At 34.5% G+C, this 21,350-nt stretch overlaps 1 protein-coding gene across 8 annotated transcripts in view; it reads left to right on the top strand.

The window, feature by feature from the left end:
- Positions 1–21,350, top strand: part of NCOA1 (nuclear receptor coactivator 1) — a 259,770-nt gene that overhangs the window by 59,639 nt on the left and 178,781 nt on the right. The gene's annotated exons all lie outside the window — the stretch shown is intronic.

The raw sequence follows: 21,350 nt of genomic DNA, 5'->3' as shown, positions 1-21,350 counted from the left end.
CCCACCAAGGATCCAGATTTCAAAGCAGATCATCCTTATAATTAGGAATGCAGATCAGTTATAAGAAATATACTCAGTACAGATCAAGGCTCAGTAAACTATGTTAAAAGGATTAGAATAAATGTCAATTTAATAATTATTTATGTCATGACCTTCTGAGATGAGTAAGTGACTTCAGCACTTTGAGTCTGCCTTACCTCATACAAGAGATCCTAGTGACTGTCCTTTAGTTTGATTTGGAAACCTTTCTTTTTGGTTCCCCTAAACTTACTGTTAAGGGTTTTCTAGTCATCAAGAAGTCTCACTTTACTCCCCATAGTCTGTCCCTGTAGGACTTTGGGATCTGATAGATTAGTTTCACTTGGACCAGAAAAGTGAGGTATGTAATTAAAGAATCAAGTGACACTTGCAAATCATAGGGTGGATCCCCCTTTAAAGACTACATAAGACCATTGAAGACAATAGCAGGAAATGTAGTATCAACAGAAAATAAACCTAGTGTTCTCTGTTTTTCTAAAATACATATAAATTCCAAACAGGTGTTTATTAAAAAAAATTTTTTTTCTTTTAATTATATTTTCAAATAGGCAGAAAGTATAGAAAGGTAATTTTAGGGGACAGGTCAGAGTTGATTGGTTCTCTGCATACATTATAGAGCTCTGTAAATTTATCTTACTAGAATCTAGAGAAGATGAAAATCTGAGAAAAGTATATCACTTACTGCTAGGATTGTTAATTTCATTTTGTTCTGTTTTGAAAGAAGAATATGTAAAGCAGTAAATTCTAAAATAAGAATCTATGATATTGGAAAATCCTGACTGCTTCAGTTTAAGTAAATGGATTATCTTCTAGAAGAGAATAATTTAACTGAGCAATTTTTGCCAAAGTTACCTTGAATCAAACAGCAGATGAAAACAGGTTGCTTTGATGAGAAGTTTTAAAACTTTTCTAGCAGCTAGTAAATATGTTGTACTTTTCTAAATTTTTTTTGGTGTCATCTGAATTAAATGATAATGATGATTATATGTAATTTGTCTCATTATCAGGACCATTTCCCTTATTTTTCTAAGATAACTTTTCTTCTTACTTTCATTTAACAACATTAGTTGAATGTCTGAGCTTTGCAAAGAGTGATTCTAGATATGTGGAAGAATGTAAATTATTCTATAACTTCATTATGAAGAAGTGGAAGATATCTTTCAGAATGTTTATTCTAGAGCTAGGGAGGCTACATACACTCATCTGAACACCATTTAAAGCAGTCATAAAATGAACACTATAATCATAGTTTAGAATCTCTTTCTAAGTAGTATAGTTACTTCTATATTCAGATCTCAACAAAAGTTAAGGTTAGGGAATAGGAAGTTCTGATCAATTGAATTTGCTGACTAACTGGCTGTGGTTAACTTTTTATGTTTCTTTTAAAAGTGCCATATAGCCAAATTAGGTTGCTTAAATTCTTAAGTTAGGGATTTCTATTCTAATTCATCAATTTCTTATATCGCCCTACTCATTTGCAAACTTTCACAGTGATATATACCCTATTAATATTTGTCATTTTCCCTTTTGAAAATGAGGAAAAGTGAAACATTTATGAACTTGTGCTCAGAAGTTTTATATAACACATTTTGACAATATTTTCTTGTAATTTTTTTTGAGAGGACTTTAGATTTTGAAATTAATGGGATTTTGTTTTGGGGGGGTAATTAAAAGAAAACAAAATCAGCACATGAGTTATGGACCTAAGACATTTGTAAGGTTATGTCTTGGATTACAGTTTAAGTTAAAATGGTACCTTTAAAAAATATCTTGTTTAGACTCAAGAAAAGATTTGAAAACAAATTTCAACGAGGTATATTAAGGGAAGAGGTATTCCCTTACTGCAGTTTTCTCTGTAAAGTAATGGAAAGAGCACAAACTTCGGCTCTTCTAGTTTACTGCTACCTTGGAGAATTCAGTTAATATATCTGTCTTAGTTGCCTGTTCTGTTTAATGATTACTTTTTAGATTTGTGATGAGAAATGAAATAAATATGTAAAATTATATAAAATAATGCTTTTTAGTGTGAAATTAATAAATGTTGTTGCTAAAGACATAGAAGTTCACATTACTGAAGTATCATTCAGTTAACCTCATAGCAAAAAAAAGGTCTCCTCACATTCTAGTGAGAAGCTTGTAAAACCAGTTTCAAGGTTAATGACAAATATTATGCTTGGAGAGAAAGTAAAACGAACTTTTGGCAAAAATCCCTTATCAAAGGCATACCATCTGGAAAAGCAATTACTGTCATGTGTGCATGCTTGCAGAATTTTTGTTTTTTAGTTGGCTGAAAGCACTGATGTGCAGAGGACATACCAGCACTTCATATAGATGCGTTTCTGTTTATCACTGAGAAGTCTACATTATGGCAGAAGAGTTTTTTGTTTTGGTTTTGTTTTGTTGTTAGTGCTGCTGGTAGTGGGTTTTTTTGCCATTGTTGCCTGGAAAAGTTGCATTTTCCTTTGATCAAAGCCCAACAACTTTAGCTTGCAGAAAAGAGTGCGTTGGATCTGTGAGTAAAAGGAATTACATCAGGATATCAATTCATATCCTGCTTTTTTCAGAGAGAAGAATTGGCCTTCAGTAATGTGATTTCTGATTATGATTTAATGCTGAAGAAAATAGTAAAAATTGTGGATTTAAGCAATGTTTGACTGTGAAAGCCAAGTGTTTTCAAAGTTTTGTGAAGAAATGGTCAGCAAGCATAGAATCCTGCTTTTCCACAGGGATGTATGCTAGCTGTGTAGTTTGACAGGGTTTTTACATATTTGTTAATTGGTATTTAAGTAAAATAAGGTGAATATTTCTTTGCTACTGATAATGCTATTTCTATGATTTAAAGGTGGCATAACTTAGCAAATACATCTAGTATTTCAAATAGTTAGAACTTATACTGCATATATCATGAGTTTTAATATTAAGGATGAGGTATGAGGATTTTATAAAAGTCTGGATTACGGTACAAAGTAATGCAGTCTCAAAGAGTTTGACCTTTTAGTCACACTTGATTTTATTTTAATGTATCAAAGAAAAAGCAGTGAGATTTTATACACGTGCATATTTTATAAATGTGCATTTTATATATGTTTAAAAACAATATCCACATTTTGAAATAGAATGTAAAGAAATATTTTCCAGAGCCAAGATGCTAGCAGAGAATAGCTTAGGAATGTTTTTGCTCCAGTCTCTCAAATTGAAGCATTTAACATCAGTTTTGAGTAGGATATGCTTTTTTATTTGGCATTCAGTGTTTTGCTGAAAGTAGACTTGAGTGAGAAATACTGCTGTAATTTCTGGGTTAATGTTCAATCACAATAATCCAGAATGCGTAACATACCTGATTTATAATTAAGGATAAGGATTAATTTAGTAGAAATAAAGACTAAGAAATAAGCCAGTTGTATATGGGAAGCAGTTTGTGGATAAAGCTGATTCAGACCTGAGGTCTTGGACATCTTGCAAGGAAGGTATGAAACTAAGGTGCTTGCTTTAATTGAATGGGTTATGGTTGGCTAAAGATGAGATAATCTGAACATCAGTAACTATAACTGCAGTTTAATTAATCACATTAAGTTGTTTAAATCCATAAGTTAATAATGATACTTAAAAAAACTCATTAGTTATCTTTGGAGCATGCTAACAAGAACGAGCTGTACCTAGAGGTAACCAAATAGTTGAGGAGAGAAAATTTCTTTTCTCAGGATTATTCTAGTTAATAAAGGAGTGATAAATAGAACATCACCATTTTGTAATGAGTTCCTGGACCTAAGTAAAGATCATCAATGGCTGCTAGCATCATAGAGAGACAACCAGATGTTAGGTTTCTCTTAATGAAGGTTCACAGTATTACCTATAAAGTACTTAGGGAATCCAGAGTCCAGTTGAGTTTATTCCTTTACTAATTACAAGGTAGGCACTAAGAGACTAAGAATTAATGTAGTGTGTGTAGTCAGAAACCAAAGAATAAAGTGTATTGTAACAGCACCTAGTGTTTTGGGAGTTTTTAAAAAAAATTATCTCCTGATCTGTAAGCAGCCTATTCATGGCTCATTTTACTTTCAATTACTTGTTGATTTTATTGGTCTTATTTGCTGCATTTCTTTGTGATTCTTAGATAAAATTACTCCTTCTTTCTTTAAGCCCCCACACCTATTATGTAATTTATTTCCACCTGACTTTACATAGGTTATGTGAGATAAATTTAGGCAGCTTTGCACTTAGTACACTGTTTAGCAGATAATATGTATCTAGTAAAAATACTTCTTTTGGTTTTAAGAGACAACCAGTCATAATTTTGCTTAAAATTTTCATTTCTCTTTAATTTTTAAAATTGGGCAAGGCGAATGTGGCTTAGTTACTTTAAGAGTCCTAGGCCTGGGACATGTGGGAAAACTGTTGATAATCTGTACAGTGGTTTAATGAGTAATGTCTATGTTCTCTGTAAGGAACTTTTTTAGTAATTGCCTCTGACTTTGAGAAAGATTACTGAGAGAGTTGGTGGCCAAAAGAATAGGTGCCTATTAGCAAGTGGGGTGGGAACAATTTCAGGGAAAATGTGACTTGCTCTGACTCCATGGGTTTTATTACTTCTCTTTGGCCAGCTGCAAGTACGTTATGACATAGTAAGTTAGCTAAGCTTCATGCAAGGAGGCATATAGGCTCTAGTGAGAAGGAAAATTTTTGGTTTCACTCTCAAGAGAAAGAGATGGGTCACAATTACAGGTAACCTTTTCCTGAGGTTATGGAAGATCTCGTGTAGCTAGTTAAAATTTGTGCTATTTTTCTGTGCTTGACTACCTTCCTCCCTCTAATACAGATGGTGCCTGTTGTTTTGTACAATAAACTGAAACAACCTTTTAACATGTCTTTAATGGTATTTTTGAAAATTATATTAAACTATTTGGAAATTGAAGGTTGTAGAGGCACAAGAGTTTCTTCCACTTACCACATGACAATTATAATTACTGAATGGCAGAGCTATTGAAATTGAGTAATTATTTGACTGTGTTAAAGAGGGTTTGCTTTTATGGGCTATAGTTTATTGGTAAGAGATAAAACGTATTTTTTGAAGAATATAATAAATGTGTATGACAGAAACTCACTTTTCTATCTGATTGTGAAAGCTTTGAGTGGACATATGAAATACTTCCCAAACTATGCTTGTAGTCTATGGAAACCAAAAGGTGCTATGCAAATTAAGCATAGTTGAGAGGCATTCAATTTAACGTTTGTTATCAGTTAGCTGGTAAAGGCATTGAGGTGTTTGCTGTTCTGAAGATGATGTTAAGTGAGACATAGTTAATGTGATCAATTACAAATCATGGGATTAATGAATTTATGGGAAAAGAAAGCTGATAACGGGGAAAACAAAAATGTAATAATAGTTAATATCCATTGTTTACTATGTGTCAGGCACTGTTATAGATGCTTTATATGTTTTCAGATACTAACCCAATAACTTGGTGAGGTGTAAACTATTATTACATCTATTTTATGTATAAGGAAACTTAAGGAGTCTTAATGAGGCTTACTTTGAAGTTAACTTACAGTAGAACCAGGATTCATCCATTTCTTTCGTGAAACTGAAAGTTTGAATTCAGAAATTAATTTTTAATCAGAATCAAAAAAGAAAGTGAATTATTCTTCTAATTTAAGCAACTGCCAAAGCATTGATTTGGGAAAGCCAGGGACTTAGGGATTTACTAATTCAGTATAATTTTATGATATGATAGAGCTGAAAAGTTAATCAAATCACAGATCTGTTAGTTGAAGTGTAGTGTCTCATACAAGAAAGGTCATAGTTCTAACATGCTACTTACTAATCAAACTAGTTTACTTTTTAGAGGAGGAGGGATGCTTTATTAGTTTTGAAAATGGTGTGTGGTATGGAGTGACTTTCAAGTATTTTATCACTTTAACGCCCTCAAAAATGAACATGGAAATGTTTAATGTGGATATGAATTTAAATACCTATTAAGTTTTCAAGAATTTTTGAACTTTCCTTGAATTTAGAAATTTCTTACATTGTTAAACACTTTGCCTATTACAGGTCTAGCAATGTAAACATAAAATTAGGTTAGGTGTAAAATTAGAAATCTGTGTCCTTCCTCTTAATATCATATGGATGCATCTAATGCTAGTAAAAATTGAAAGCATGAAGTATAGTATAAGACCTGCATTGCTCATAATGGGTTTTACATAATTGCTTATAAAGATTTCATTTAAATTTGGGATTAAGTATACTTTTCCTGTTGAATATTTTAAAAACTTAAAAATAAAGAATTTTAGGTTAGGCCACAAAGAGAAACTTCAGTTAAACTATCTATGTTCTTTCTCTCACTACACAGAATTTTGAAATGCACTACTACAACCACTTGGAAAAATCAAACAAATTGTTCTTAAATAATACTGAGTCAAACAGGAGAAGAAGCACACAATAACTGATTATTTAGCAAACTGTAATGGGACTCAGGCTAAGACTAATACTGTGCTTAAAAGTAAACTGATTTAAAAAAAATGTATGTGACCTCAGAATTTAGTAAAACAAACAAGCAAATAAAACCAACAAAATAAGTGCCTAGGAGAAAGGGAAGATATCAGTAAGATAAAAGCAGAAACAGATAAATTGAAAAACAGAAGCAGTAGAAGAGCTATTTCTTAGGGTTAAAAAAATGAAGTATACAAATACCTGACTAATCAAATATCTGACAAATCTTCTAGAAAAACAAAGTAAGACAGGCTAAAGGGAGGGTAAACATATAAAATATTGTTTTTAGTTGTGAGAGAGCTGTACTCTAAGACAATTTATTTGAAATCTCTCTGAAATGAATTGTGAGAAACCCAAACAGAAGAAAATCTGGGGAGCTAAAAACAATGGAATTTTCTCCAAAAATTGGTTCTGGGACCAAATCATTTTGCCAGTGTTTTCTAGCTTTCAAAGAACATGTAATTCCAAAGGTGACAAGCTGTTTTAGAGATTATAAAAAGATGAAAATATGACCAGTTGTTATGAAATCAGTATGAATATTTTAACAATGGTTTTTTAATGGGAGTGATTCTCTGTGGGTGGGGGGTGTTAGTTTCTACTGTAAGCACAGATTTTTATTTTTATTTTATTCAAAAAAATTTTACTCAAAAAATTTGAAGTATAATTACTATACAATATTATATTGGTTTCAAGTATGTAACACAGTGGCTCAAGAGTTACACGCATTATTAAATCCTCCAACTAGTGCGGTTACTATCTGTCAATACAGCAAGATATTATAGAACCATTCATTGACTATATTCTTCATGATACACAACCATCCTTGTGAACAATTTATGATTGAGACTTTTGTGCCCCTTTGTCCCCTTCACTCTTTCCACCCACCCACCCCAATCCCTCCCCTATTGTAACCACCAGTCAATCCTCAGTGTCTTTGAGTCTACTGCTCTTTTGTTCATTTTGTTTTGTTTTGTTTTTAGATGCCACAAATACATGAAATCGTGGTATTTATCTTTCTCCACCAGGCTTATTTACTTAGCGTAATACCTTCTAGGTCCATCCATGTTGTTGCAAATGGCAGGATTTTTTCTTTTTTATGGCTGAATAGTATTCCATCATGTATATCTTCTTTACACACATCTTCTTTAGCCATTCATCTGTAGATGGTAACTTTGGTTGCTTCCATATCTTGGCTCTTGTACATACTGAGGCAGCAAACATAGGGGTGCATATATCTTTTCGAATCAGAGATTTTGCTTTCTTTGGGTAAATGCCTTTAAGTATGGTTACTGGGTTGTAGGATATTTCTATTTTTAGTTTTGTGAGAAACCTCCATACTGCTCTCCACAGCAGCTGTGCCAACTGACATTTCCACCAACAGTGCCCTTTTCTCAACATCTTTGCCAACACTTGTTATTTCTTGTTTTTTGAAGGATGGCCATTCTGACTGGTGTATCAAAACCACAATGAGCTATCACCTCACACCAGTCAGAATGTGGTTTTGATTTGCATTTCCTTGATGATTAATGATGTGGAGCATCTTTTCATGTGCCCATTGCCCATCTGTATTTCTCCCTTGGAAAATTGTCCTGTGTGCATTTTTTAATTGGGTTATTTGTTATTTTTTGGTGTTTTATTTATTTTGGATATTAATCCCATATCAGATTAATCATTTATGAATATATTCTCCCATAATGTAGGTTGCCTTTTTGTTATGTTGATGGTGTCCTTTGCTGTACAGAAGTTTTTTAGTTTGATGTAGTACCACTTATTCATTTTTTATTTTGTTTCCCTTGCCTGGGGAGAAGTGTCCAGAAAAAAATTTCTCATACTTATGTTCAAGAGATGTTTGTCTATGTTTTCTTCTAAGAGTTTTATGGTTTCATGTCTTATATTTAGATCTTTAATCCATTTCAAGTTTCCTTTTTTGTGTGCGGTTAGACAGTAATCCAGTTTCATTCTCTTGCATGTAGCTGTCCAGTTTTTCCAACACCAGTTATTAAAGAGGCTGTCTTTTCCCCATTATATATTCATGGCACCTTTATCATATATTAATTGACCATATATATGTGGGTTTATATTTGAGCTCTCTGTTCTGTTGCATTGATTTATGGGTCTTTTTGTGTGCCAGTTCTATACTGTTTTGATCACTGTAGCTTTGTAGTATAGCTTGAAGTCAAGGAGCCTAATACACCCAGCTTTGTTTTTCTTTCTCAGGATTGCTTTGACTATTCAGGGCCTTTTGTGGTTCCATATGAATTTTAGGATTATTTGCTCTAGGTCATTGAAAACTGATTTGGTATTTCAATAAAGATTGCATTGAAACTGTAAATTGCTTTGGGTAGGATGGCCATTTGGCAATATTAATTCTTCCTATCCATGAGCATGGGATAGATTTCCATTTATTTGTGTCTTCCTTAATTCTGTCATCAGTGTCTTATATTTTTCAGAGCATAGGTCTTTCACCTCGTAGGTTTATTCCTACGTATTTATTTCCTTTTGATGCAACTGTAAGTGGAATTGTTTCCCTGATTTCTCTTTCTGCTAGTTTGTTGTTAGTTTAAAGTCAGGCAACAGATTTCTGTGTGTTAATTTTGTATCCTGCAAAGTTGCTGAATCTAGTTATTAGTTCTAATAGTTTTTTTGGTGGAGTCTTTAGTGTTTTCTATGTATAGTATCATGTCATCTGCAAATAGTGAGAGTTTTATTTCTTCCTTACCAATTTGGATGCCTTTTATGTCTTTGTCTTGTCTGATTGCTGTGGCTAGGACTTCCACTACTATGTTGAGTAAGAGTAGACATCCATGTCTTGTTCCTAATCTTAGAGGAAAAGCTTTCAGCTTTGTGCCATTGAGTGTTAGCTGTGGATTTGTCATATAAGACCTTTATTATGTTGAGGTATATTCCCTCTATAGCCATTTTGTTGAGAGTTTTTATCATGGTGGGTGATGAATTTTGTCAAATGGTTTTTCAGCGTCTATTGAGATGATCATGTGATTTTTATCCTTCTTTTTGTTAGTGTGGTGTATGATGTTGAAAATTTATGAATGTACCATTCTTGTATCCATGGAATAAGTCCTACTTGGTTATGATAGATAATTGTTTTGATGTATTTTTTAATATAGTTTGCTTATATTTTGTTGAGGATTTTTGCATCTGTGTTCATGAAGGATGTCGGTCTGTAATTTTCTTTTTTTTTTTGTACTGTCTTTGGTTTTGATATTAGAGTGATACTGGCTTCATAGCAGGAGTTTGGAAGTGTTCCCTCCTCTTCTACTTTTTGGAATACTTCAAGGATGGATATTAGCTGCTCTTCAAATGTTTGATAGAATGCAGCTATGAAGCCATCTTGTCCTGGACTTTTGTTTGTTGGGACTTTTTAAATTACCAATTCATTTTCCTTACTGGTAATTGGTCCTCTCAGATTTTCTGTTTCTTCCTGGGTCAGTCTTGGAAAGTTGTATTTTTCTAGGAATTTGTCCATTTCTTCTATGTTGAGCAATTTATTGGCATATAATTTTTCATAGACTTCTCTAATAACTCCTTGTATTTCTGTGGTGTCAGTTTTAACTTATTTTTGTATTTGTTTTGTTTACATGTGTCCTCTTTTTTTTTCTTGATGAGTCTGGCTAGGGGTTTGTCTGTTTGTCTTCTCAAAGAACCAGCTCTTGGGTTCAATGACTTTTTGTTTTGTTTTATTCTTCTCTATTTTGTTTATTTCTGTTCTGGTCTTTATTATGTCCCTCCTTCCACTAACTTTGGCTTTCATTTGTTCTTCTGTTTGTAGTTTTTTTAGTTGTGAGCTTAGGCTGTTTCTTTGGGATTAGACTGTTTCTTCTTGTTTTCTGAGGCAGGTCTGTATTGCTATATACTACCCTCTTAGGATCATTTTTGCAACATAACATATTTTGAACTGTTGTATTTTCGTTTTCATTTGTCTCTATGTGTTGCTTGATTTCTTTCTTGATTTGTTTATTGATGCATTGATTATTTAGAAGCATGTTGTTTAGGCCCCATGTGTTTATGATTTTTTTTTTGTATTCTTCATGTCATTGATTTCTAGTTTCATACCATTGAGATCTGAAAAGATGCTTGATACAGTATCAATCTTTTGGAATTTATTGAGGCTCTTCTTGTGTCCTAATATGTGATCTCTTCTGGAGAACATTCGATGTGCACATGAGAAAAATATTTATCCTGCTGCCTTTGGGTGGAATGTTCTTTATTGATCTGTTAAATCCATCTGATCTTGTTTTTCAGTGCCTCTCTTTCCTTATTTATTTTCTGTCTATGATCTGTCCATTGAGAAAAGTGGTGTGTCAAAGTCCCCTAATATGATTGGATTGAAGTCCGTTTCTCCCTTTAGTTCTGTTAAGTATCTGTTATATATACTTAGTTGCTCCTATGTTGGACACACAGATATTTATAATTGTTACATCCTCTTCTTGGACTGATCCTTCTGTCATTATGTAATAACCTTCTTTATCTCCTTATTTTCTTTTTGAAGCTCTCTTTTATCTAAGTACTGTTAATCTTGCTTTTTTCTTCCTTTTATTTGCATGAAATATCTTTTTCTGTCCCTTCACTTACAGTCTGTGTGTATCTTTAGATCTGAAATGAGTCTTTTGTAGGCAGCATATAGATGAGTCTTGTTTCTTTATCCATTCTGCCACCCTGTGTCTTTTGGTTGGTGCATTCAGTCCATTTACATTTAAGTTAGTTATTGATAGGTATGTACTCATTTCCATTTTATTAATTGTTTTCTGGTTGTTTTTGTAGTTCCTTTCTGTTCTTTCTTCCTCTCTTACACTCTTCTCTTGTTTGATGGTTTTCTTTAGTGTTTTGATTGGATTTCTTCTTTTAAATTTTTGTGTGTCTATTATAGGCTTTAGGTTTGTGGTTTACCAAAGGGTTCATAGATAGTTTCCTAAATATCTAACAGCCTATATTAAATAGATGGTTGCTCTATTTTGAATACAATCTAAAACCACTACTTTTTTATTCTCCTTCCTCCTCCACACTTGATGTAATAGGTGTCATAATTTGCATTTTTTGTGTATTGCTTGACTGATTTTGTGTATAGTTGATTTTACTACTTTTTTGTAACTGCATACTTATTCGGTAAATGATCTACTACCTTTACTGTAGGTTTGTTTTCATTGATGAAAAATATTTAGGCTTAAGTACATTTCCATTTACAAAAGTCCCTTTAACATGCCCTGTAAGGCCAGTTTAGTAGTGATGAATTCTTTTAACTTTTGTTTATCTGGGAAATATTTAATCTCTCCTTCAATTCTGAATGATAACATTGATGGGTAGAGGATTCTTGGTTGAAGGTTCTTCTGTTTCAGTATATTAAGTATTTCATGCCACTCCCTTCTGGCCTGTAGTTGCTGCTGAGAAATCTGCTGATAGCCTCACAGGTTGTCCTCTGCATTTTCAGGACCTGGGTGTCTATTTTTTTCCTGGGTTGGGGAAGCTTTAAACAATTAATTTCTTTAAAGAGACTTTCTACTCCTTTGTCTCTCTCTTCTCCTTCTGGGACCCCTATTCTATGAATATTGTTTCATTTGGAATTGTCACAAAGCTCTCTTAGCAAAACCTCTCATTTTTGCAAATTCTTTTTTCTCTCTCTTCCTTAGCTTGTTTTCCTGTTCTCTAATTTCCATTTCATTGTCTCTCCTACTTCCTGCAATCTACTATTCATTCCCTCCATTATATTTTTCATTTCAGTTATTGTATTCTTCATCTCTGACTGACTCTTTTTCAAAACTTCTCTTTGTTGAAGTTCTCCTTGAGATCATCATTCTTTTCTCCAGGTCAGTGAGCATCTTTATGACTGTTACTTTGTAATCTTTATCAAGAAGATTGGTAATCTCTGCTTCATTTAGCCCTCTTTCTGGTGTCTTATCTTGTTCTTTTGTTTCAAACCGTATTCCTGTGCCTCCTCATTTTGTTTGGGTTTCTGTTTTTGTTTGTTTTTTCCTTTGTATTAGATAGATCTGCTATGCCTCCTGGTCTAGAAAATAATGGCTTTATGAAAAAGGAGTCCTGTGGTGCCCAGAAGCTCAAGACTCTGCTCACCAGTGCCTTTTTTTCCTTTGCACTCGAGCAGCTGTAGGTGGGCTGTGGGCAGGACCACCTTTCTGCCTGCCTGCCTGTGGACAGTGGCTGATATCTGTCGGAAGAGGCTGACAGCTTACCTCTGCAGACCTTCTGTGTGCCCAGCAGTGCTTCTGCTGGGATTGGTATGGGTGGGTCACCCTCTGTCTGCCAAGCAGCAGTGGTGGTGCTGCTGGGCTGTGGCAGTGGGTTTACAGGGGAGCACAACACAGGGCTTGGCCACCAGCAAGGGCGAAGGAGCTGGCTCTTACAGGTACCTCCTTAGTTGGGTTGAGAGAGGGCCAAGAAAGCTGGGAAAGTCTCCTGCCTGCCAGGCAGCAAAGTCTGATTGATGCTGGGCAGGAGGGCAGGGAAGTGCTGAGGGGGCTGAGCCACCACAAGGGAGATGGAGCGTTTGGGGCTGTCTCCAATCATTGCCCGACCAGTTGGACTGAGGCAAGGCTGGGGAAGCATTGTCCACCTGTCCTTTCTCCTCCAGAGAGAGCTCTCTCTATCTCCCACCTCTTTGGCACCCTTCCCACTGCTGTTAAATCTTTTAAACTGCTGCCTGTGTTGGGTCTCAGCAGGATGTTGGGTGTGCCTGTGCTCCACAAATGACAGGCATCTCAGCCTCTCAGAGTGCTCCAATCCTCTCTGCTCCAGTCCCATAAATCTCCAAAGCCCAGTGCAGTGTGGACTTGTGTTCCCTGAGCAGCTCGAGGGCCGAGTATGTAGGATTCCTGAGCGCTTATCCACTCCCTGCTCTGTGCCTGTCCCACCCGCTTGGCTCTGATGGGGGAAGGGCTTGGGTCCTAATCCATTGCAGGTCCACCTCTTTACCCTTCTTTTTGTGGTCTTCTCCTCTTTACAAGGTGTGGACATTCTGTTCTGCAGCCTTCAGGTCATTTTCAGGATTAGTTGTATTTGCTGTAGTTGCTTTCTTGGTGTGTATGTGGGAGGAGGTTTCCACCTTGCCTTCCTACTCTACCATCTTTTCCTAGGCTCCTGATAAATCAGCACAGATTTTGAAAAAAATTAAGACAACTGAGAAAAACAACCTAGTAATTAAAAATTTAGGCAAAGATGTCTTTTATATCCATTAATATTTGCTATTACAGGTGTTCTTCATTACTTTGTATAGATCCAAATTTTGATCTGATATTCTTTTCCTTCTGAAAAAATCACTTATTTAACTGTATTTCTCTTGTAATGTATTTTTTTCAAACTTTGTCTAAAAGCATTTCTACACTAATTTTGAGATATAACTGGATATAGAATGTTAGTTTGACAGTTTTTTTCTTCTAGTGCTTAGCAATGTCACTCAAATAACTTCTTACTTGTGTTGTTTCTGATGGGAAGTCTTTGTTTTTCTTTACATAAAAGGTCTTTTTCCCCATCTCCTATAGCTTTAAATTTTTTCTTATTATTAGTTTTTAACTATTTGATTACTGTATTTCTAAGTGTGGTTTTCTTTGTTTACTGTTTGATTATGTTGAGCCCCTTGGACCTGTGGGCTTACGGTTTGAAAAAATTTTGCCCTTTATTTCTCCAAATATTTTTCTGTTGTCCTCTTCTCTGTATATTCTCTTTCTTCCTTTTGTATTTTTCCCCTTTGTGCTTCATTTTGGATATTTTCTGTTGCTGTGTTTTCAAATCAACTGCCCAGTCTGCTGTTAATCCCGTCCAGTATATTTTTTATTTTAGATAATGTATTTTTCATTTCTAGAAATTTGGGCCATAAAAAATTCTTGCCCTTTGCTCCACAATACCTCCATGTCTTGCTCTATCTTGTTGAGCATATTGAGCATATTTATAATGGCTAGCTGTTTTAATATCTTTGTCTGACAAATTCTGTGTCTGTTCTATTGATGTTGTTATTCTCCTGGTTATTTATACGGCTGGTAAATTTTCACTGGATATCACACATTGTGAACTTTCAGCCCTTGGGTACTGGATTTTGTTGTATTCCTTTAAATAATGTTGGTATAAGTTTTGTCATGAAGTTAAATTCTTTTGAAATCACTTTGATGTTTTTTTTTCAGACTTGCTTTTTTGGGAGGAAGCTTTGTTTGAATGGGTCCAGAGCAGCCTTTTTCCTAGAGCTAATTTAGAGCTGATACCTTCTGAGTACTTAATGAGGTCTTTTCATTCTACTTTATGGGAATACAAACTGTTCCTAACCTTGTATGAATTTCAGGAATTCTTTGGCCAATTTGTTTTCACTGGCACTTTCCCTGACCTTAGGTAGTTTTCTTTTCACAAATGAGGGAGCAGGACCTGCCAAACATTGAGGGATCACCTCTGCAGACTACAGAGCTCAGTCTCTGCATGCAAATCCCTTCTCTTTGGAATGCTTTTCCACAAATTTTGACTGCCTTGACCTCCATGAATGTCAGTTTCTGTGTGCTCAACTCCCCGACTGCCTCTACCCTCTAGGGTGCAAGGTGGGGAAATTATAGGGAGGGCTCGTGTCATTTTTTTCCTCCTTTTCTCAGGGATCCCACTATGCCTTACTGTTCTCCATTATCTAAAAACTGTTGTCTAATTGATTTTTTTCTAGTTTTCTGATTGTGTAAGCTGGGAGGATTAGTTGGATCACTGTTACTACATCATGGCTGTTTGTGGAAATGATTATCTTTTCCTTCTTCTTTTCTGTGAGTTAAGATGTGGGCCTGAGTAAAAGAAGCCAGGAAACAAGTTGATTTGTTCTGAATGTTTCAGATGTTAGGATTGCCTGTAACTGAGGCACAGGAGTCCCTGCTTGCCTGTGTACCAAACCCTTTGATGATAATAAACAGAGAATTTTTCCTGTTGTTTCCCTTCTCATCTTCTCATTTCTCACTCATTCTCTGGGACCTATTGCAGTGGTAGAGTGGTTGACCAAGAATTATGGTCTTTTGACTCTTGGTCAAATACCACATAATTTTAATAAGTTCTTAATACTCTTACTTTGAATTAAGACCTGTTTTTTTTACTTTTTCTCAGCTCTTTCTATTTGCTATTACTCACTTTTAATTTTACTGGGGTTTTTTGGTTATATTATTTGTTGTCTAACTGGTTGTCATTTTCCACCTGGGTTGTATTTACTTCATTAACCATATATTTCTCTGCATCACAGAAACCTTTAGGATTGATCTTTATGTATTATATCTATTCTTGATCCTCTATTCTTGCTTTACTCAGCAATGAATGAGTAAATAAATAACTGAATAGGTGTAGACAAATGTAGTTGCATATACATATAGTGCATTTCCTCAATTCTAAGACTATTAACTGTGACAAGAAACATTAAATTAATTTTTTAAATTCATCTTAGAAATTAACTGACCAAAACATCTCTTTATGATATAATTTCTATACCATCTATACCAAATCCTTTGGAATTAAGATATAAAATTGAGTCTAATCCTTTTTTGCATGCTGACATGTTGATTTTCCTCACCTGTGCTTGCTTTTCTGTTCTCTTTACACATTATGATTGTTGGTATAGTTTTGAATCATATGGGAAATGTTTGGAATGTAACTGCTTTTTTGGGGGGAGTTAAACTCATAGTTTCAATTTTTCTGTAGATAAACTATGAATTAAATAACTTCCTTTTTGAGTCAGCTGGAAACTTTTGACAGAGATATCCAGCACTTGGGTAATAGTACTCAGTAAAATGTAAATTAGTCACACCAGTGGCTCCCAGCTCTGCTAATTCTGTGATCTATTTTGAGACATCAGGCAATTCCTATTGCCTTTGCTTGTCTTGCAACAGATAACTTTTGCCTCACTGTAGCTTTTTATTTCAATGCTTTATCACAGTTCAATCTGTCTGAAAACATTTTCAAGCAATAGTTAGACTATTTAACTTAAAATTCACCTGAATGTCATTTTACCTATGCTATTAACTCAACTGTGGTCATAGTTGAATAAAGAGATACCTTCTGTGGGAAGGTATTTCCCATAGGTTTACACATGGGCAAGCAGTGACATACATCGCAACTTATTCTTTTGCTTGGCTACTGGTAGGGTTTTTAGACATTAATTCTGATACATCTCCTAGTTTCAGAAACTTAAAAATACTATTTTAAGAAAAGTAAGTGTCTTCAGAATTGAGAAAATTTGGTTTAGGAATTTAATATATATAAGCAAACAAATTTTGTCAGGTGTTAGAATAATTTGGTAAGTTTGAAGATGATGAAATAGCAGAAAAATAAGTGCTGAACCTGTCTGTATGCAATGTATGGTTAACTTTTTAAAGTAGAAAAACTAGTGAAACTATGAAAAGGCTAAAAAATTGTAAAAATGTAAGCACATCTTATGAAGAAAACCAATACGGAATTAAACAGAAAAACAGTGAAATGGAAAATATTTACAAATATGACCTCAAATACTACCTAAAATTACTATGAATACTTAAAAAATATTGACAATACTAAGATTCCAGTAAGTACATTGATAAAGTCCTGCCCACTATGTCATAAGGGGACATAGAGTAAACAAACAGAAGGAAGAGTTCAATCTTCTTGATAATTAAGCCAATAGTAAATAACCTTTGCATGCTTACTGAATAACTAGAATAAAGTAGTCCTTAGGGAATCATGTATTCCTGCATTGCTTTGGAATTGGTACAGCTCGTTTTGACAATAGTATGATAGTGTATACCTGACCAGCCATAAACATATCTGTGGCCATTGATTTAATAATCCAACTCTTGGGAATTTCCTAAGTAAATAATTCAAGGAATAAAAAAGCTGTATTAGAGTTATATTCACAAAAATATTAGTTATAATAGTAAAACCTGAAGACATCCTAATTGGTCAGCAATGGAAAATTTGATGTATTGTGATAAATAAATATCCAAATATTTCATACCATTACATAAAAGTGAAGCACTGTGACAACAGGGACTGTATCTTTTTTGTTTTCTGCTGTAACACCAGTGCCTAGAATAGCTTGGCTTATAGTAATTACTCAACAATTATGATTGAAACAAATCAGTGGAATAATGTTAAAGTAAATTGAAATATACACATAGAGAAGCTATTCTTAAGTACCTTAATGGGTAAAGGAGAAGAGGATCAAATTGGTTGATCAGTTTTTTTGGAGAAGTTCGAACTGGAGTTTCAAAGTTGAGTAGGGTATGGTTTCTCTTGAGAGCCAGGAGTGGGAATGGCACTCCTGGAAGAGATCAGTCTGAGGAAAGACCTGACAGTAGGACTTGAGTAGAGGGTAAGTTAGGAGCTGAGGCATAGATGAAGGCAGTGTCCTGAGTGCACTTGTAAATCAAACTAACTAGGTGGGACTTTATTTTGTGTATGGGAAGTCACTGATGGTCTTTTAACAGAAGTTGACATTGAAAGTTATTTTATTCGAAGTGTTTAATCTGACATTGGTATATAGGACAAGTTTAGGTAGGGAGATGAGTTTAAACTATATTAGAAATAGAGTTGAACTTCATGTGAGAAGACCAGTTACAGTAATTTAAAGCTATTTTGTTTTTCATGTTCAACATTCTGTGGATAGGAATCTGATAATTTGTTCCTTTGCACTAATGCTGTTTTTGTTAATTTTAAGACTTAAACTTGGTTATGTGAAGGACAGTGCTTTTAGAAAAGTAAAAATTTAAATACAATACAGGAAAAATTTCCTGAAATTTTATCTTTGAAATGAATCACAAAAATGTTTAGGTTCAAAATAAAACTGTTTAAGGAAGCCTCCTTTGAGTATGCCACAGAGATATGTAATTATTTGTTTTTGTTTTCTCCTTCACTGAAGACAAAAAAATCATGTCAACTGTCATTGTCCTGCTAAAATATCACTGGGATAGCTTTTAAAAATTATAATCTTCTAATGAAGGCTCAGACTTTTAAAAATTATGAATGGAGGACCTAGTTTTCCCTCTGGGGCTTTATGAAAAAGTATGCTTATTTGTTTGTTTGTTATCCTAGCATCTAACATGTTAGTGACACTTGGGTAGTGAAAGTTGACATTGATGAAGCAGGTCATTGTGCTGAATTAGGGTCATGAAATTTATTTGAAATAAACTAAGAAGAGGTTTTAAAGAAAAACCAATTTGTTGCCAGTAGTGCAAAACTAACTATGCATTGTTTATAAAATGGAAAAGCACCATAAATTATCTCCAGATAAACATGTGCAGGTTCTTTTAAAAGAATAGCAAGCATTTTATGAAGCAGTTGAGCAGTATTTTGAGTGTTAAATGTTCAGAATTAAAAATTTAAATGAAAGCTTTAGAAGACCAGATGATGGATTTTTAATTGAATTGACAATTCAGTTTAATTGTTTTTGAGGAGTGGTTTAGAAGGATATATTCAGGTGCTTGACTAAATTACTTTATATTTTCAGGGTTAGATGTTGAGTTAGAAAAGGGCTTTGCTGAGTAGGTGATATTTTACCTGAATCTTAAGATATATTTGTTGAGTATGAACTGTTTGCTCTGCATGCCAGGTACTGGGTTTGTACATACACATAAGACATGGTTCTTCCTCAGTGGACTAACAATTGTTTGTAAACTGTGTAACAAATATTGAGATAAGGGTAATAATAATATGCCATGGGAACAAGAGATTAATTTGGAAAAGGAATAGAGGAGGGAGAATTAGAGCTTTACAGAGTTGTCAGGTTGAGCTGGGACTTGAATGATGAAGAGACTCACACCCCCTGGAGAAGAGGAGACAGGAGTGTTCTTAGGTGTCAGTTGTGCAGCGTAAGAATTTTCCTTCTTTCTTCTGACTAAATATATGTAAACATTTTGATCCCTTAACTGGTGGGTGTAGTAGAAAGCTCTGTTGTAGTCTGTTTCTTACAAAATTCATTTAGGATACCCTTAAATATTAAAGTAAAAGTTGCCTGGACTGCATAGAGTTAAGAAGAGACATTTTAGGACAGTCGATATGTTCTATATCTTGATTATGATGGTTAACGCACAAAGTTCTTCTTTGTCAAAACTCATTCTGTACATTTAAATTATACACGTTTTCATAAATTTTATGTCAGTAATGTTGATTAAAACTGTAAAATCACATATCTTCCAAATTTGTACCTAGTATTTAAAACACTGAGTTCCTGAAGAAGGGATTTTCAGCCCTCCATTCTCAAACTAAATATCCAATATAAAAATAAGCATCTGAATTGTATAGAAGTAAGCAGAATAAAAGTTCATGCTTTAAAGAACTTACTTTTTAATGAAGTTTAATGCCAACTTCTTGCATTCTGTAACTAGTTCTCTCAGTTGTGATGACTTAATATAAAGATTAAGTGTTACTCCAAAACTACTAGAACAAATATCTGAATTCAGCAAAGTTGCAGGATACAAAATTAATACACAGAAATCTGTTGATTTCCTATACACGAACGATGAACTAGCAGAAGGAGAAATCAGTAAAACAATTCCATTCCAATTGCATCAAAAAGAATAAAATACCTAAGAATAAACCTAACCAAGGAAGTGAAAGACCTATACCCTGAAAACTACAAGACACTCTTAAGAAAAATTAAAGAGGGCACTAACAAATGGAAACTCATCCCATGCTCTTGGCTAGGAAGAATTAATATTGTCAAAATGGCCATCCTGCCTAAAGCAATCTACAGATTCAATGCAATTCCTATCAAAATACCATCAGCATTCTTCAACAAACTGGAACAAATAATTTTAAAGTTCATATGGAACCACAAAAGACCCCGAATAGCCAAAGCAATCCTGACAAGGAAGAATAAAGCAGGGGGAATCTTGCTTCCCAACTTCAGGCTCTACTACAAAGCCACAGTAACTAAGACAATTTGGTACTGGCACAAGAACAGACCCACAGACCAGTGGAACAGAATAGAGAGTCCAGATATTAACCCAAACATATATGGTCAGTTAATATATGATAAAGGAGCCATGGACATACAATGGAAAATGATAGTCTCTTCAACAGCTGATGTTGTCAAAACTGGACAGCTACATGTAAGAGAATGAAACTGGATCATTGTCTAACCCCATACACAAAAGTAAATTCAAAATGGATCAAAGATCTGAATGTAAGTCATGAAACCATAGAACTCTTAGAAAAAAACTTAGGCAAAAATCTCTTGGACATAAACATGAGCGAATTCTTCATGAACATATCTCCCCGGGCAAGGGAAACAAAAGCAAAAATGAACAAGTGGGACTATATCAAGCTGAAAAGCTTCTGTAAAGCAAAGGACACCATCAATAGAACAAAAAAGCATCCTACAGTATGGGAGAATATATTCATAAATAACAGATCTGATAAAGGGTTGACATCCAAAATATAAGAGAGCTCACGTACCTCAACAAATAAAAAGCAAATAATCCAATCAAAAAATGGGTAGAGCAGCTGAACAGACAGTTCTCCAAAGAAGAAATTCAGATGGCCAACAGACACATGAAAAGGTGCTCCACATTGCTAGTCATCAGAGAAATGCAAATTAAAACCACAGTGAGATATCACCTCACACCAGTAAGGATTGCCACCATCCAAAAGACAAACAACAACAAATGTTGGCGAGGTTGTGAAGAAAGGGGAACCCTCCTACACTACTGGTAGGAAATGTAAATTAGTTCAACCATTGTGGAAAGCAGTGTGGAGGTTCCTCAAAAAACTCAAAGTAAAAATACCATTTGACCCAGGAATTCCACTTCTAGGAATTTACTCTAAGAATGCAGCAGTCCAGTTTGAAAAAGACATATGGACCCCTATGTTTAACGCAGCA

This window comes from Manis pentadactyla, chromosome 2, assembly GCF_030020395.1.
Source record: "Manis pentadactyla isolate mManPen7 chromosome 2, mManPen7.hap1, whole genome shotgun sequence".
In the NCBI taxonomy this organism is placed as follows: domain Eukaryota; kingdom Metazoa; phylum Chordata; class Mammalia; order Pholidota; family Manidae; genus Manis; species Manis pentadactyla.
The sequence above is the reverse complement of the archived record's forward strand: the minus strand, read 5'-3'. Positions and strand labels throughout refer to the sequence as shown.